General features: G+C 35.9%; 1 protein-coding gene across 15 annotated transcripts in view; it reads left to right on the top strand.

Moving 5' to 3' along the window:
* pHCl-1 (pH-sensitive chloride channel 1) overlaps positions 1 to 18,364 on the top strand; it is an 839,505-nt gene that overhangs the window by 596,243 nt on the left and 224,898 nt on the right. The gene's annotated exons all lie outside the window — the stretch shown is intronic.

The raw sequence follows: 18,364 nt of genomic DNA, 5'->3' as shown, positions 1-18,364 counted from the left end.
AGCCCGGATAACGGATTTTTCTAAGCGTATTCTTGTTGGAGACGACGGATTTCGTCCTGGCCAACGATGTGATGAAGGCGGTATCGTGATTGTACCAGACAACGTAGTACTATTGCTCGGAGGTCGAATGACGATGAACATGTGCTCATTCATTATCGATGATGCTGTGTGGTTACCATTAATATACATGTCGGACGTCGGCTGTAGAGGGCTTATCTAATGTGTTCTGCGATAAACTGTGTACTCAAACACACTCGTCCTTTGTCACTGTTGAAGTCTGCTACTAATTGTGCCACAGTTCGGGCCTTATCCTGTTGTACTAACCTCGACAACCTACGACGTCCGGTATTTTTAATGAGATATGGTCGCCACATATCTTGTGGTTTGCTGCTGGTTTTGCCGTCGTTTTCTCACCTTTGAAAGAAGAACAGCTTAAAGCCGCGCTTTTTCCAAGATACTCTTTGTCAGACGTCTGGCCATAAGAATCGGATCCCTATCAAATTCTTATATATTTCCAGCCTTCCTCATTCTACATACAAGAATAACACTCGCTAATCAAGGGATATTCCTGCCAACGTCTGGCGAGCGGTTCTGTTGTCTCCTGTTCCTCTTACGTCAGCTCAACGACTTCGTTCAAAGCGTAGCAGATAATCATAATATTTTGGCTGGTCACTGTAAGAGGTTAGACTAAGTTCATTATTTCAGATAAGTTACTAGGTTAGATTAGAAGAAACGAAAATAGGTTAAGTATGGTAGTAGGTTAGGTTAGTTATCACAAACGAAAGTACTAACAGAGAATAACGCAGTTTGAAGGACCTACTCTGAAATCAACTGAACTAATTGTCAACCTTCGTATTTACTATTAGTGTATATATATCTTTCTGAAGAAAACTGCTCAACGTCTGTTGTCCTATAATGGAACATACTCATATTTGTAAATATCTTTCCGCTTGTAAGTTATTTGTTGACAATATCACAATCGTTAATTCTATACCATCATTACCCTTTACTTGTCATATTCAAATACAACATTGATTTCCCTAGCATCACAGTTGATTGGCTATACTTAAACTAATAGTCGGCTTGGTTGAGAATTGGGGATTGCTAAAATGTTTAACAATAGGTTGGCCAAATTTTGGTTAAATTCTCTTTTAACCAATCTAGAATGGAGCTACGAGGGCATTTCCAAAAGTTTCTGCCCTCACGCTGAGATGTTGCATCACTGGTAGTAAGCTGTTCATGGCATATAGTGCCATCTATGGAAGAAATTGTGTAATAGCTTCAAATACCTAGCTGCGTCTGTTCGTTGGAGACAGTCATTTGAATCAGCCACCATGCATTGAGCTCGCATACTACATGATAGTGCACCAGTCCACGCGACTATTGTTCCCAAGGATTCAGTGAAATATTATGGTTCCATCTAAATTCAACACCCACCCCACAGCCCATATTTAGCACCACTATGTGTACTGGTGCTTTGCTATGCAGTATGCGAGCTCAGCTTCCAGTGACTGTGTCAAAAGACTGCCTCCAACGAACTGACGCAGGTAGGTATTTGAAGATATTACATTATTTCTTCCATAGATGGTACTGCTTGTCATGAACGATTTTATTACCAGTGGTGTGAAATTTCAGTGTTAGGCGGGAAATGCTCTCGAACGTTGGAAAATACTCGGCAAGACACCCAACCACAACATTCCACCAACGTTGGTAGTTAACTAATATTCGTATTCCACTGACTGTGCTGCTAGTATTGTAGATTCTGTGTTCTATCACTCACAGCTATTAAAATATTTCATTACAACTTCCTCAACTCTAACATACTATATTCGTCTTTTCCATTTAACAAAATATACAATTTATCTTCTTTTCTAGCACAAAATTCTATAGATGTTTTTTTCTAGACTTTAGACACCTAACAGTTGCACCAGAAATAGGCAGTCGTTAGGTTTGAGCCCTAATCGCTGATATTTTTTAGAAAATCAGAATATATATACATACTAAGAAAAAAATACTTTGCAATGGCAGAGAGTTATATCCTTTATTCCAAAACTGATTCTAGTTGCCAAGTAACTCACATTTAAATCTACTTGCAATATGGCATTTTACAAGGCAGCTTTTCTTTTATTATTTACGGTAATTTTGACCTGTAAGCAAGCCCGAAATTAGCCACAGAGGTTTTTGGGGGGAGGCACGAATATGTTAGCGGGGGGGGGCAAGTCATTAAAAAATTTTCTTACAAATATCTTAATTGTGTTTTTTGTACCGAGGTCTGGAGAGGCCACGAAAAGTTTAAGGGGGCCAGACCCCTTAGCCTCTTCTGGTTGCGGGCCTGTCTGTAAGTTTCTTTTCATAAAAGGAGAATGCCCTTCTTTTCGCAACATTGAACATGGTATGCTTTTCCTTACGATGTCAAAACGCTTCGCAGCTCTATGCGTTTAGAGATAACTTATTCTTAATAGTGTGGGACCACAGTTAGAGTGCTGAACAGCTCTGATTCGTTGTGAAATGGAGGCATAGAGTCTATAATTTACGAATGAATTCCAAAGAAATGTTAACTATCCCTCCTCCACTGAAGCACTCAGATCCGTTAGCAACGGTGCAGAAGGACGGAGCCAGAGATTTAAAACTGACCACATATGCTGAACAGTATTGAGATCTGGCAATTGGGCGAGCCAAGAGAGATGGTACAGTTTAGTCCCATTCATGAAGCTTATTCTCAAGAGTTTCAGCAGTGCGATTTGGTGCATTTCCATCTGGGAAAATAGCGTCATTGCCCGCAAACAACGTCTAAAGTGTTCATGTGTTCACTTAAACTGCCCACGTAATCATTCTGAGCGTGATCACAGGACCCATGGAGTTTTAGGGAAGAGACGGTTCGGAGCATGAGCTCCTTTGGACATTCGCGAGACGTTAAAAAGATTTGTTATTGGAAGCAATGTGAAAGAAAACTTACTGGTCCATATTATGTCTTCCCAATCTTCGACAGTCCATTTTGCATGTTCTCGGCACTATTATTTTTTCTGAGTAAAACATTGTACATAGGATCAAGGTTTGGAAATTGTAACTCGACTCCGCACATTCAAATTACGCGACACATATCTGATTGTAATTATTGCAATAGGCTTTTCCAGCTGTTGATTGAGTTTCACAGTCACTTTTGCCGCGTTCGCTCTACGGTCCATGTTGGCAAAGTCCTCTTCAATACTCGATGATCCCTGTCACTGTTGCTTCTCTTGGTTCCTTTATTGCTCTTCAAGGATGTTGTCTTGCTATAAGTTCAGTAGACAATACTTTGAATACTGTTTCTCGTGACAAACCTAACACACCACCTTAAATCCACTCGTGGCAATTAACCACCTATCCGTTATTTAATTCCTTTGAAACTCACAGAAGTCTGCACACGCATCATCTGTTACCAACTCACACATCTTATAGAGAGGCAGTACGTGATCCCTGGTTCGATTTCCGATGGGAGAGCACAAAAAATGTAATTTTACAATCATTCACTTTTAGCAGTCATCCGTCTTCTTTAGCCTAAACCGCGTAAACTAAAGAAATAATTTAATTTCAATTATACCGAACAACAGACGTTCCAATTATTTTGATAACTACCTATATATCTATATTATAACATTTGTAAATAATGCTTTTGGTGTTATTGTTATTAATAAATAATAATTCAGCTCCATGTTAACTTTAATCCTTTTCTCTACAAATTTCTCAGAGATAAAGCTGATTATGACGTGCATGCTGTAAATGTTATATTTATTTGTAAATACTTATTGACACACTTAAAAAAAATCAATTTGTCCATAAATTATAGAAAGAGTTCGAGAAAATAGTACAGTACTGTGCAGTACTAACTTATACAACTTCAGCTTTATCTAAAATTCTTCATTGTTTCGTTTTATTCACATGGAGTCGAAACGAATTAACCTATTTAATTTTTCATTGAAATTCTTATCAATCTAGCCCTCGAAGTCGAGGGTGCAATGTTTAGAATGACTGACATGTTATTTTTGATTCAATGTATTAATTAATAACACGGCTACACACAGAGATAAAAGTTCTGTCCATCTGACTCCAGGGTATGGATTCGACGTATTTTGTTACGTTGAATCCAAATTTCGAAACCCCAGGACCATTAGGTTTTATGGGCGAAAAACTTGAGGAATTTTGGATAGGGAGGACACAAGTTTTTCGCCCATAAAACCTAATGGTCCTGGGGTTTCGAAATTTGGATTCAACGTAACAAAATACGTCGAATCCATACCCTGGAATCCGGTGAACATAATTTTTATTTTATTTTATTTTATTTTTGTAACTATGTAATCGATTAAAATATTATAATTTAGATAATAGATATAAAAAATTAGCACATTATAGATTGTAATTCAAAAGTAATAGATTAATATGAATACTAATTAGTTTAATATTAAAATAAGGTAAGAACTTTTCTTTGTTCCATTTCTGTTGCCGTAATCTATTAAATTGGTTAATCATGTCCATGGCGCCGTGAAGTTGGGTCGAACCATGTTGTTCCTTCCTTACTGCCACGGCACCACAGGACCGCACAGTGGTATCATCTACACACATATATAGTAGCTAGGGAAGGTCATTCTGAGCGCCGCCTGGTTTGCTACTGTCGAGTAAGATCAAGAAAAAGATTATTTATCATATTTTGCAGGTTATTTATCAGATTTTGTTATTAGTGTTACAATTTTGTAATACTTGTAATAATTTTGTAATAAAACGGTCTATTGATAACGAATATTTCACTATGAATGTAACCTAGATGGGTAAAGGGTTCCACCTTATCCTCATCAATGCCGTGCCGTCTAAAATCAGCGCCCGGGGCGAGAGTATACGACGGCACCCTCATACATATATTCCAAGTAATTTTTTCCTTTCTTTTTCCCTTTTCTCTCCTGAATTTTGCACCCCCTTACTTCGGTACACAGGGCCGTTGCCCATCTCACTCCCCCTTTCCCACGGCACAGTATTGATCCTAATTTGGAACAGATGACGTGAAGTGGAAGTAAAATTCCACAATTCCTACAATTCAGCACGCATTAGTGCTAATGTACGACGCTCTACATGCTTCTATCCTAAGGTTTTCCGAGGGATCCATTTTATATGGATTGCAAGATCCCTTGAACCGTATTAGAGCCAGGGGCGGATCCAGGGTGGGCGCTCGGGGCGATCTTCCCTTCCAGCAGAGGAAACTTTCTTATTTTATATATAAATAAACCCATCCATAAAAAGTTTGGAGCTCTTAAAAGTAGCTCTAAGTAGCAGTATTACTACCGACCGCGTCTCCCCCCCCCCCCGAAGTCCGTCCTGGATCCGCCCCTGATTGGAACGAGAGTAAAAGAAGAAAAATTTCAACCCGCATCAGGAATTTAATCCGGGCCACATCTTAACGATCATACCATTGCGACTGTAGATTAAATTTAGAAAAGATAATTTTGAAAATGGGATGACACAGTTGAAGTATTTTCACAAAATATATGCTAACCTTTCTGTAGGCTCATGTGGTTCGGATTCCACGTTAATCAGTAGGTCCACGTCTCAAATAGCCTCGCTGCTGAAAGAGACGCTAAACTGAAATTCAACTCAACTCAACTTTCTGTAGGCTGAAGATGATGATTGTGTATCAAATCGTTTGTCAATGAAAATTATAAGCCAGCTAGCATTGAACATGAGACCCTACACACATGAAATGCGTACTTCAATGTTGAGCCATTGTTCCTTTACTTCTCATCTTCTTACAGTTTAAAAGAAGTCGGCTACGTCTCATTCGAAGGGCTTGTGGTTTCATCCGAAGCCGTGTGAGTCTGTATTGAACAACCGTATGTATGTAAATTTTCTCGTAGTTTCCTCTTCTCTCCCACTGACCTCATTTCACTTGCTATTTCATAATTATTGTCTTATTCACCGTCAGCTTTGCTTATCCTGTGTAGAAACCCTGAGTGAGACGTAAAACTACAGATTTAATTGTATTTCCATTAAGTTTACAAAGCATTAAGATCCAAAGTAGAAACCATAAGAATAGATAATTTTGAGAAACATGAGAATAGAAGTAGATGTTGAGAAAATGAGAGATTTTGATTGGTTGATTGATTCTTATTGACGTCAACGAGGCTATATATAAGGACGAAACCCACAACTTAACACCCTGACTTACTAAAAATAATACCAAATTTACCATCTTTCTTCTGCTTGTTTTTCATAAGTAAAAGAAGATAATGAAATGCAACTTATCACAATCATAGATAATGTTATTATGAACCAATAGAAAATAGGAACCTGAAGAATTTTCAGTGTTGCCCACCATAGAATTTACAGTGTTGCAAGAAAAACAGTTCCCTCAAAATCTAAGTTAAGGCAGCGACTAGAGGAACGAACTCTGCGTTTCATTATGTATCATGTTTTCTTGGAATCCTGTGAACTACTTTTTAAATTATAGTTGTATTTAGTTTGTAATAAACAAAATAGCTTTAACATACAGTTATTAAAATTAAATAATAATGTTATTTAAAACGTAATTCAGAGGTTACCAAAATAACGTAACACATAATTAAATGCAGTTGAGTTCGTTCCTCTACTCGCTGTTTTAACTTAGATTTTGGGGAAAATGTTATTCTGGCAACACTGAAAATTCTTCAGTGTCATATTTTCTGTTGTAGAATAACATTATCTATGATGGTGATAAGTTCCATTTCATTATCTCCTTTCACTTATGAATAAATAAGCAAAAGAAAAATGGTAAATTTTATATTATTTTTGGTATGTCAGGCTCTTAATAGGTTTAAGTTGTATGTTGTATGCTTAACCGTTGTAATATGTTCACTGCTTGCTCATTGGGAACCGAATCCGTTATCTCATGCACTCCTAGCCAGTAGACCAAGAAGGAGAGGGTTTCGTATACTTAGATGATGTTACACTTTGATTGCTGCGTTCGATGAATGGAAATACCCTGAATGTCTTTAATTGATGTAATTCTTTCTATATTGTGGAAATGAAACCTGTCTTTGCACATTATGTTCATGTAACAATGACTTCTAGTGGTCGTGGCTGCGACATAGCTTGCACGAGAGATTCTCTTCCGCAATAGTTTTATCTGTTTATTTATAGAATAGTTTTAATTATTTTTCGATCCCTTAATCCTTTTCATTCTTTTTAGTTTTAATACCTTTCTCTTTTCCAGTTGAGATTATTCTACAAAATTTATAGCCAATGAAAGAAGTGATGCAACCGTTCTTAATAAACTGTTCTTCTTTTGGCAGTCTAGTAGAGTGCTTCTTACTATGGTTCTGTTTCGCGAAATATTTGCAGCATTTATTTCCTTCTGTGATGTACTAATGTCGAATGTCTCTGTACAACTCATATAGTGCTTCCGTTTGAAATCAATATCATCAGTAGATGCGGATTATTTGGCGCAAATAAATTGTGCTGTATGGGTCAGAAACATGACATTACGCAAAAATGATATAGAACGAGAGAAAGCTTACGAAATGTAGGTGTGGAGAAGAATGGAGAGAATTAGCTGGGCCGAGCGGAAAACAAATGAAAGGGAGTTAGAAATGGTGGAGGAGAAAAGAACAATTTCGGATATTATTAACAAGAGAAAAAGAAACTGCTTTGGTTGGGACATTAACTAAGAAATAACTATATAATGAGGGACGTGCTAGATGGTATGGTAGCTGGAAAGAGTGGGAGACGGAGACCACAATTGATGGAGGATATCAAAACAGAGAAATTGTACATGAAGACGAAGAAGTCAGACGAAGAAGAGCGTGGAGTACGAAAGCTTCTCACTTGCGAAGCAACCTGTCAGTAATGATATAATAGCTATGATGTTTATATTATTATTATTATTATTATTATTATTATTATTATTATTATTATTATTATTATTATTATTATTATTATTATTATTATTATTATTATTATTATTATTATTATTTCTTGCAATCTTGTTCTATTCTCCTCTGCTATATCTAACTCTTCCTCACTGGTTTTCCATTTAATGGACTTAATTATTTTTATTCTTCTCAACATATCATTTAATGCCTATGACGCTCTTTTTTGTCCTTTCGTAATGTCTAGTTTCCGATTGATATAGTACGTGCTCTGTACAGAATGTTTAATCACATCATTTCGTATTTATTTGTTCAGTGAGTAACAAATTACAGTTTTTAGTTGCTAAATGGTTCTTCCGCAGTTTATATCCTTGCGTTTATTTGTTGACAGTTCTCAAGAATAGCGAAAGTCAGGATGCTTGTTGTACTTTTTTCCCTTTAATTCTTAAAGTTGTCATAATCCTTCTTGTTGCAATAAGCATTACTTTTGTCGTTTTGCTGTTTATGATCACCTTATATTTTCGTACCTTCTACTCAAGTTTGCGAACATGATTTTCAATCAGAAGTTTGGTTTACGAACCAGAAATCCTGTCTGTCCGTGTACCCGCCCGAGAGACAAAATGTTTGTCAGTGTGTCCTTCTGTCCGAGAGACAATAAATCTAAAGAACTTCTTGATGCATCACCATAAATTTTGTCCAGGGTATACAGGGTCAAAAGTTATGACCCTATGTATGTTGAGTTAGGAAATGTTTAGGGGAGGGGTCCGGACATGGTGAACCCCCTGCTCTCCATGTCTTACAGTTCTCGCTCTATGGAAATCAATATTGAATCAGTAGTAGTAGTGGGGACACGGTGGCTCAGTGGTAGAGCGTTCACCTCTGGTGCTTGGGGTTCGATCCCAGCCCTCGCCAAGTGAACTTTGTAGTGTGCAAACACCGTGTGCGTGGGTTTTCTCGGGGTTCTCCCGTTTCCTCCCACTTTCTTCATTCCACCATTTCACTCATTACTCATCATCACCGTCTCCTTTAGCCTACCCGGCATAACCGTGGGACGTAAAACTCAAAGATTTTATTTCATTTTTTTTCAGTAGTAGTAGTAGATTTGTACCACTCCCACCTCTATTGTAGAGATATAAGGACTGAGGCAAAACCTGTTCTTGGGATGCTGAATCAGTGTAAGAAAATCATTTCTCGCTATTTATTAATAATTTTGGTCTGTAGTGATAAATGTTCTAACTTGTAACGGCAGATTTTTATCATTTCTAGTTTGATTAGAAGTTTTAAAAAAGGAGAAGAAATCTATCCTTGAAACTGTGAATCGACATTTAAAACAATTTTTCGGTATCTCTTACTGTTTTCAATCTACAGACTGAGAGATATATTCCTTTTCATATTTACGCATAGCATAGTTTTGGGGTCCACAATATTACTATCTTATGATCTTTAGTTGTTATTTTGCCCTGTATAGATATGAATACTGCAATCGAATTGGTATCGAACATCAGCTGGAACTCAGAAAAAATGGGATGAAATATGTAGTTTTATTTTACATTCTTATACGCTTTGGGTGAAAGGTGATATAATAAACGTGATTGATTGTGAACTATTTGGCGAACGATAATGGAGAGAGGAAACAAGAGAACCTCGAAAAAACCCAACGAACCTGATGTTTGTCCGCCACAAAGTCGTATGGTCTGGGATCAAAACACATCAGATTTGACCCCTCTACCACTGAGCTAGCATTCCACCAATTGAAATTTACTTTAAACTATTCGCTAAGCAAAACGCTATTTTTGTTAAAATTTAAATGCCATGAAACACTATTGCAAACAATTGAAATGCCTAGGCAATGACAGATTATACCTACAAGATTAGGAATTAGCAATTAGGAATTAGATTTCTGGGTTTTCAGCATCTAAGGCCATATTAATCCGTCAAATAGGAGGGATGACGTCCCTCGGTGATCGCACTATCCGAAGAAAGGGAAGGAAGGAAGCGACCTGGGACCTATATGTAAGAAAACATCCCGGAATTTCTGTAATAAATGGGGAAAACCCAGGAAAACCTCACTCAGAATGGCTAGCCTGAAAAAGCTTTTACGCTTTATCGATCGAATGTCCCTACCTGGAATCAAACCCGGGAACGCTCGCATCAAAGACGAGAGTGTTAGCGTATATCTACGAAATATCCATTGTTTGTGATCAACTAGGTATTTAATACTGTCTGATGAACTGAAAGTACATAGTTGGCGAAACTGTTTCATGTCATTAAGATTTAAATAAAAGTATTATTTTTCCTATTGAGTAGTTTAAAATAAATTTAAGTTGAAAGAAGGAACGTTGTAGATATGGATAATATTACAATTGGAATTTAGAGTATTCCAGAAATCTTCATTTCCTTTACCTAAACATTGTAAATCATAAAGTACATTTTAAGCTTTTGTTCTGTTTGCGGTTTAGTTGTACACTAAAGCTTAAACGGCAGAGCTTTGTGGGGCAGAACAATATGAATAACATGCATTGAAGGTGGTCGTTGTAATGAAGGCGATCTCTTCACATGTGAGCTCTGTTGGAAAGCACCCAGGGGTAAATTTATTGAAGACCACAGGTTCAGTGCAGAGCAAGGCTATTTAGCGATCGTGTGGTCACTAAATGGCTGAGACAACCGAAACAGCTAGAAGATGGTCTCTCTAGAGAACAGAGGCTCAGAGCAATTTTAGGAGCGATTTGAGAAATTAGCAAGCGACTCTCTCTTACAGATTGGCTACAAGACGTCCTCAGAGATTACAAGTCGTCGCGTGAAACAAAGCGAAAAGAAAAACTCCATTGTAATTGTTTCAATAAGAATACAGTCTATTGTCTTTAAGTATCATTGGTCATTTTAAGAAGAAAAATTATTAAGAATTGTATTCAATCTATGTTTATTAGATTTAAATACTTGTGGTCAAAAAAAGTTTATATGCTTGTGAACGTTTGTTTGTGGATGTTTATGTGTTTGTTACCAACTTTTTTGACAATGATATATCGGAAACCACAAGCTGTAGAAAGATGCCGTTTTAAGTGATTGATTGCAAATTTTGTGTAGATTCTTCAGTTCTAATTTATTATTTAAAAAAATGACTGTTATTTCTTTATTACATTTTTTAGGGGCGCATCGGAAGTATTGAAATTTTAAAAAGTAAAACATATCCTACTCGTTATACATTCCAACACAACATAGTTGTATGCAGGGGCTGTATATCTCTCAGGCGTTTTTTCATGCCAAATTATAATGAAAAACGAAGGATAACTATTTCTCCAGTTTAAGTTGAATCTTTATTGTTTGGAGTATTTTGCCCAATGAACACCATATATCACTGACATTATAATTAAATCTGTGTATGTAATGTAGTATTTGCTTATTACATACTGCATGCAAGAAGAAAGAAAACACTGATGATACATAAATTAGAAACTCCAACCGGAAGTAAGCTCAAATCTTTCAAACGGTGCGAGATATTGAAAAAATAATCAAAAATATTTCCCGTTTATGATAGCCGTATCCGATTTTTATCAAGACGTCTTTCACTTGTGTCTGTAAAGGTATATGTACAGATTTTGTGAAGAATGACAAGGAGATTCATGCTCATATGTGAATGATGTGCTGTGTAGAGAGCTCAGGTCCAGGTAGTAATTTATCAAAGTTAAAAATGAACTTTTAAAGGAGTAGTTAGCTAGAAAAAATACTTACAAAAGTAAGTAGGTTTATTTTCAAGCGTATCAAAAATTTCAAAGTAAAAAGAAGAGCAATGCATTAGTGTTCAGAAAAAAAAATCATAGCAACAAACTATTTTTTATTTAACTAAAATAAAACTGAAGTAGTACAGAGGAGAGGGTATAATTACTTTTTAATTCAACCTTTTGTTTAATAGATATCCATTTGTGTACACTTTCAGGTAGGGTGAATGGTACTAAGTATCTATTTATAAATATTCTACCATAAATACTTGTTATCTTTATTTCCCTTTGAAATTCTATATTCTTGGTTCTAAATGCAAGCCTTTTATTGCTTCTAACTTTCTAAAATTCAAAAGATATATTTATATCGAAATGAATGGGAGTAATTACAGATTTTTGTTGAAAAATGTTGTACTACGGATTGTGTATACAAAAGTTGCAGATATTGTTTCTTTAAGAGGACAAATTGTTTCCAACGCCATAATTTCGTTTTCAGATTACATGAGGGACTAATCACTTTTTTTTTTTTTTTTTTTTTTGTTAAGACATTTGAATTTTTCATTTTTGTTGTCCCCTGAGGCGACGATTAGGTTATGTTCATCAAATTATATATATATTTTTTAAAATATTGCTTCCATTCATCGTATTCTCCTTCTTGTTTATTTATTTTTTTGGCGAATTAAAACCTGAGTTATGAGCATTTTAAAATAACTCCCATCAAATCTGTATTTTTTTTTAAAAAAAAAGTCAGCAGGTGTCATCTGCCTTACTTGGCGGAATGGGCTTTGTAATGAAAAGGTGAACATAATGTACAGAGAATTTTATGTTTTTATTTTAATATTTTGACTAGAGATTTCCAACTCTTACTTTTTTTCCCAATTTTAGTTCTAACTAATGTCAGTAATTCTTAACTTCCAACAAAACACATCCTAGTTTCATTTTTTGTAACGAAAGTTATCCTGAAAGTTGTTCTCAAATTTGGAGTGAGTTCATCCTTCCTTGCTTGATAGTTTTCAATCCAGAGGAGTAGGATCATTTTGAAACCCTAAAGGAAATATACACTGTTGTATCAGAATCGGATAATTTTTATATGGAATATCAGGGTAAAGTTGGAACAAGGCATGGACTTTATACCTTTTACCTTTAATTTCCGGCAATAAGATTGATTCCTTAAGTTGGAGAATACATATAAAGTTTAATTAAAATCTGATAAATACTACCAGTTACCAGGCCCGTATCTAGAGGGGTCTAGGGGGGCCGCTCCCCTAAGTTTTCGCCGGGCCCCCTAAAAGTTTCACGGTAGGCTTGCAAATGAACTATAATATGATGATGAACTATAATATGGTTGGATCGGCCCCCCTAACTTCGGCCGCCCCCCCCCCCTACATTTTTGGGCTGGCTACCGGCCTGCCAGTTACCGTGGAACATACAGACAGAATGAAATGCTGATTGAGTCGAAGGGCTGAAGCTCTATTATGCTCGCTTCAAATAATATATTGCCATCCATTCGGGATACAGAATATTGGTCTACGAGCGATATGAACGTAAGACTATATACTTCCACGACCTCAGCACATAGAAGACGTGATGATTGTCAGCGCTATTTTGCTCTCAGATTTCCCCAGAGACCAACATGACAGAGACTGGATGCCGCATTTAGACGAAATAGAAATTAAAAATTCCTGTGTCCACCAGAAGGCGAACCCGAACGTTCAGTTTATAAGTAAGCACATGAATGACTAATTCAGCAGGGCTCAAATACAGTATTTTAAAATTATCTCAAGTTGCTCCTTATTTACAAGTTTATGTAAATCATCAGGGGCGCACCCACTGGGACATCCACAAGGTCCAGGCCCCTCCCAAAAGCTTCGTAACTAGTAACATTTGTAGACTTTCTTAACATAACTATACTTAATCAACACAGAATTGTTATGATAAAGTTCTTCTCGGGCAATCAGCCAGGTGAAAACTGGTGGATAGGCCAACGTTTCGAGAGCTATCATCGTTCTCATCATCAGGGCAATTATGTAGAGATCAACGGATATAAGTAATATATACTCTGGACTGGCGAAAATGCTGGTTCCTGATTGGTTTATTCATTCTCAAAACTGGAGCTGTGATTGGCTGGCTACAGTTTTCAGAATGAATTAGCCAATCAGGAACCAGCATTTTCGCCAGTCCAGAGTATATATTACTTATATCCGTTGATCTCTACATAATTGCCCTGATGATGAGAACGATGATAGCTCTCGAAATGTTGGTCGATCCACCAGTTTTCACCTGGCTGATTGCCCGAGAAGAACTTTATCATATACGCCGCCAGGAAAGCTTCAAATCTTACTACAGAATTATTAATATAGCCTAAAGATTTAATTTTACACCTCTTCAAGCCACATATGAGTTCTATGCCACCGAGAATTGAATTCATATTACTCTATCCATTAAGTTCTTTGTGAACAGGTTTGAAGTCTTTGCAATTTCTCGTCGCGTGGGTCTTGCTGTTAGATTACTCTGTTGAAGAACCTGGAGGGCCCTGTAGTGGCAGTTAATACTACAAATGAACTGAGTGACGAGTGTCCATTTGCGACTAGACGTGTTTTTGCTTTTGCTTTAGCTCTTTCTCTTCTTTTTTTTGTTCAACCGTCGTGAAAATTATCTTTCTGGCGACCGCGTAGCCGTGTGCAACTCATTTTCTTCCCCTCCCTTCCATTTCCTGTGATCATAACCAGCGCAGCGCGGCCATCTTCATTAATATGGATGAGATGCCCATCATACTACGACGTCACTCCTCCAACAATTACAAACTGGCGCAATTGTTAGAGAACTCGGAATATTTTCACCCAGCATTATATACACACTCCTCGTCCTCGCTGATTACTAAAGTTCCTGTAAGATTGCGCTCATTTACACAGCAAAAGAGTAATATTATTTAAAAGGGAAAGTCAACAAAACCAACAGGATTACACAAATTCATGCTATACATATTTCGTATGCTATTATTATTATTATTATTATTATTATTATTATTATTATTATTATTATTATTATTATTATTATTATTATTATTATTATTATTATTATTATTATTATTAAATATTACTTGCAGTATATCCAACTCAGCACAGTGAAAACGAACCCCCGCCCTACCTAGTGTCTATTTTTTGCAACGTATATTACCAAGGGAAGGGGGTGTCATTTTGTACCCACCTGTTAAGATTAAATATGTCTCGCAAAAAAAAAAAATTAGAAACACAAAAATCTGCAGTAATTGAAGTGAACAATACACAGAATAAGACAAATAGCTATTTATTATACTGCCATCTAGCAGGGGCGGATCCAGGACGGACTTCTGGAGGGCGGTGGGTTGTAATACTGCTACTTAGAGCTACTTTTAAGAGCTTCAAACTCTGGGATGGCTTTTATTAATATATACAATTTAAAAAAACTTTCCTCTTCTGGGGTGCAATCGCCCCGTTGCCCCCCCTGGATCAGTCACTGCCATCTAGGAGTGACACTTCTAGATGTCAGCCACATCTTCTACCAACGGGGAGAGGTTGCTTTGTGCCCACCAACTTAAAATAGCACATTTTTGAGACACAGTAATGTTCGGTTTGCACAAAGTAGCCCCTATTGGTAGTGCGAGGGTTACGTAATAAATTAGGTGGAAGTGTTTTCAGTTTCAATATTAATTCGAAAGTTTCGGGGAAATAAAGTTTATCAAACATCTGTATAATTATGTATATTTATTTTGTGCTTATCAGAATTATTGAATTGTACGTTATGAATTATTGAATTGTCAGAATTATTGAATTAGGTTTCCTTAAGAAAATCTCCCTCGACTGACAAAAAAAATAAGTTTTCTTATCAAATTTTTCCTAGTTTATTGAGTGTCTAATTCCTATGACACGTATGTCATAACATTAATTCAGCTGTATTAAAGGATGTACAGTTAGCAGCAAAAAACCTGCAACATGAACATATAAGTTTGTTGTGAAACGACGTCTTTTGCTCAAAAATAAGTGTGCAGGGGAGGATGCCGAGGTTTCTCCTGCGTGATTCGTGTTGATTCTCTAGGCTGTTAGGTGTAGTTTCATAAAAAAAAAAAAAAAAACATACATGTTCATATTGCAGGTTTTTCGCTGTGGACTGTACCAATCACATTTGTTTTATTCATTTGTTTTTTTTTTACTTTTATTTCTTTTACTTTTTCCTTCACTTTTTTTAGAAAATGAAAAATAAGCACAAATACCCAGCGAAGAATGGTTCCAAATTCTTCTACTTTGAGAAGATACAAAAACATGCTATTGCATTGGTTTATTTCTGAAGAACAAAGTTTAAACATTTATATTGATCAACTAGTGTGCCTGAAAATTCCCCTGGATTTTCACGGTTTATCGAGCCTTTTTCCCTTTTTGCTAAATTTATCCAGGGCCGTCACGTGGGCGGGGCGAATGCTCCGGACGCCGGGACGACAAATCAACAAAATTCAAGGAATTCAGATTATGAAATCCTTGGTAAGATAGGTAAATGAAATTTTTAAAAAAATTAATGTTAATTGAGATATTTTAATAATGATCAGGTCAGGGCTAAGGTAAATTTATTTATTTTATAAGGGCAACACTAAACATCAATGCCCAGTTATAGTACCGTGTACATAATTATCTTACACACACTATTATACATACACAAATATACGTTGTTTAATTATGCAGAAGTTATTGCCTAACAATTGTTTTGAACTTGTTTTCGGACATACTAAATACATCTACTACATGAAATCTAATCATTTCGTTATCTGAAGCACACATTGTCCACAGAAGAGACTTATGTAATATGTTAAATCTTGCTTTTCTATACTATAATGTCCTAGTGTTTGCTGTTCTAGTCTTACTTATTGGGACACGTAATAATACTTCTAAAACTAATTCTGGATAGTCAATTTTACCGTTTAATAATTTATGTAAGAACAACAGATCAAACACCATCTTTTTTTTATGTTTGACAACTAAAATTTGTTACTAAGTCTTCATAAAGGACATTGACTAGAAACCGGTTTTCTTGTATGCAAGCATTTGTAAAACTTTAAACTGTATATTTTCTATTGAATCATAGTATTTAGTGACATGTTGTGTCCAAACAGTACAACAGTATTCTAATTTTCATCTCACATACGAAAGTATGACCTTATAAATGTTGATTCTTTATAGAAATCCTGTCTTACCCTATAAATTAAATCTAGGTTTCTATATGCACTACTCATTATTGTGTCAACGTGTTGAGCAAAGGTTAATTTGCTATAAAATAAAACTTCTAGATCTTTGATAGACAAGGAAGTGCCAGTCATTATATGGGTAAAGTTAATTGGATTTTCTTTCCTCTTGAAAGATTCAAATGTACATTTGGACACATTCAGAACTTATTTAGTCTTATCACACCATATTTAAACTCTCTGTAGATCCTGTTGAAGTTACACGCAGTTATCAATTGAACTTACTTTGGAGTATAATTTGAAATTGTATTCAAAAAGAGGAACTTGCGAAGTTTTAATACACAGAGGAATATCATTAATAACAAAAAGAAATAAGACAGGACCGAGATTAGATCCTTGAGGGACTCCCGATAGAGTATTAAACTTGAAAATTAACGGTAAAGTAAAACATCGTGTAGGATTATTCAACTGGAACTCTCTCCAGTCCACTGTGAGAAGAGTTTTTTTTTTTTTTTAATCTTGGAATTTAATATTTGTATCGTTATTTGTATATTCTATGCTATTACTATATTGATGTGTATCAAGTTCAAAATAAGCAAGAATAGCACTTGATTTCAATAATTCAAAAACCGTGTTTTCATTATGTGTTATGTTTTAAATACAAAAACCATTCGCTTTTTTTTTAAAAAAAATGACATAATGTCAACTTCTTTTCCAAACAATGCCACCTTCCATCTTTTTTTAAAAAAATTTTTTTTACACAAAATTTACTGCATCCTTGAAGCCGCGCAAACATTTTAAATCTAAGTGTGATGTTATTCCTCATTTGGACAAGCCAGGAAGGTCAAAATTATCATTTCTTAAGCCGTACGAATCATTTTCGAGCCATAAATTTCCAAGACGTTTTTTATACAGTTCTTCATACTCAACTATTATTTCACGGGGAGTACCGGGACGAATTACCCCTGGTTAAATCTCCAATTCTCACCTCAACAAGGGTTAACAGTATCTTCACAGTACTGCTTTAACCCCCTGTGTGTTAAAATTCACCCCCTGGGAGAAATTGACTGAAATCATCACTGTTCATACGTGCTATAATTTTTGGCACCATTGAAACTCTGGGTGAAAGCGAACAGTAACAAACGCTTCGTTTTGTTCATTCGACATTCCATCTTGCATAGGCTGACCATATTTTTTCGAGACAAAAGCAGGACATTATGACGGCAAAAACCAGATATTGGAAAGCAAAATCAGCAAATACCAAACAGAAGCCACTTAAGAGAAGCGGCATCGGGTATGAGACGCCCAAATGTTGTCTACATACGTTATTCATTTTCTCCAAATAAATCACTACAAATGGTTTATGTAATATCGCAGCAATGCGATTGCATGTTTATACAAATTACTTTCATATATATTATTGATACGCGAGTATAGGTTATGTTATGACTTATTAATAAAAATTTACTTCTGTATCTCATAGTGTCTGATGAAGCCAAAGAGTTAGTTGCCGAAACTATTACAAATATTTAATTTTTAATGAAAACTGCTGTTTTGCTCAGCAAACAATA

The sequence above is a fragment of the Thermobia domestica genome, chromosome 2, assembly GCF_964235325.1.
Source record: "Thermobia domestica chromosome 2, izTheDome1.hap1.1, whole genome shotgun sequence".
In the NCBI taxonomy this organism is placed as follows: Eukaryota; Metazoa; Arthropoda; class Insecta; order Zygentoma; family Lepismatidae; genus Thermobia; species Thermobia domestica.
The sequence above is the reverse complement of the archived record's forward strand: the minus strand, read 5'-3'. Positions and strand labels throughout refer to the sequence as shown.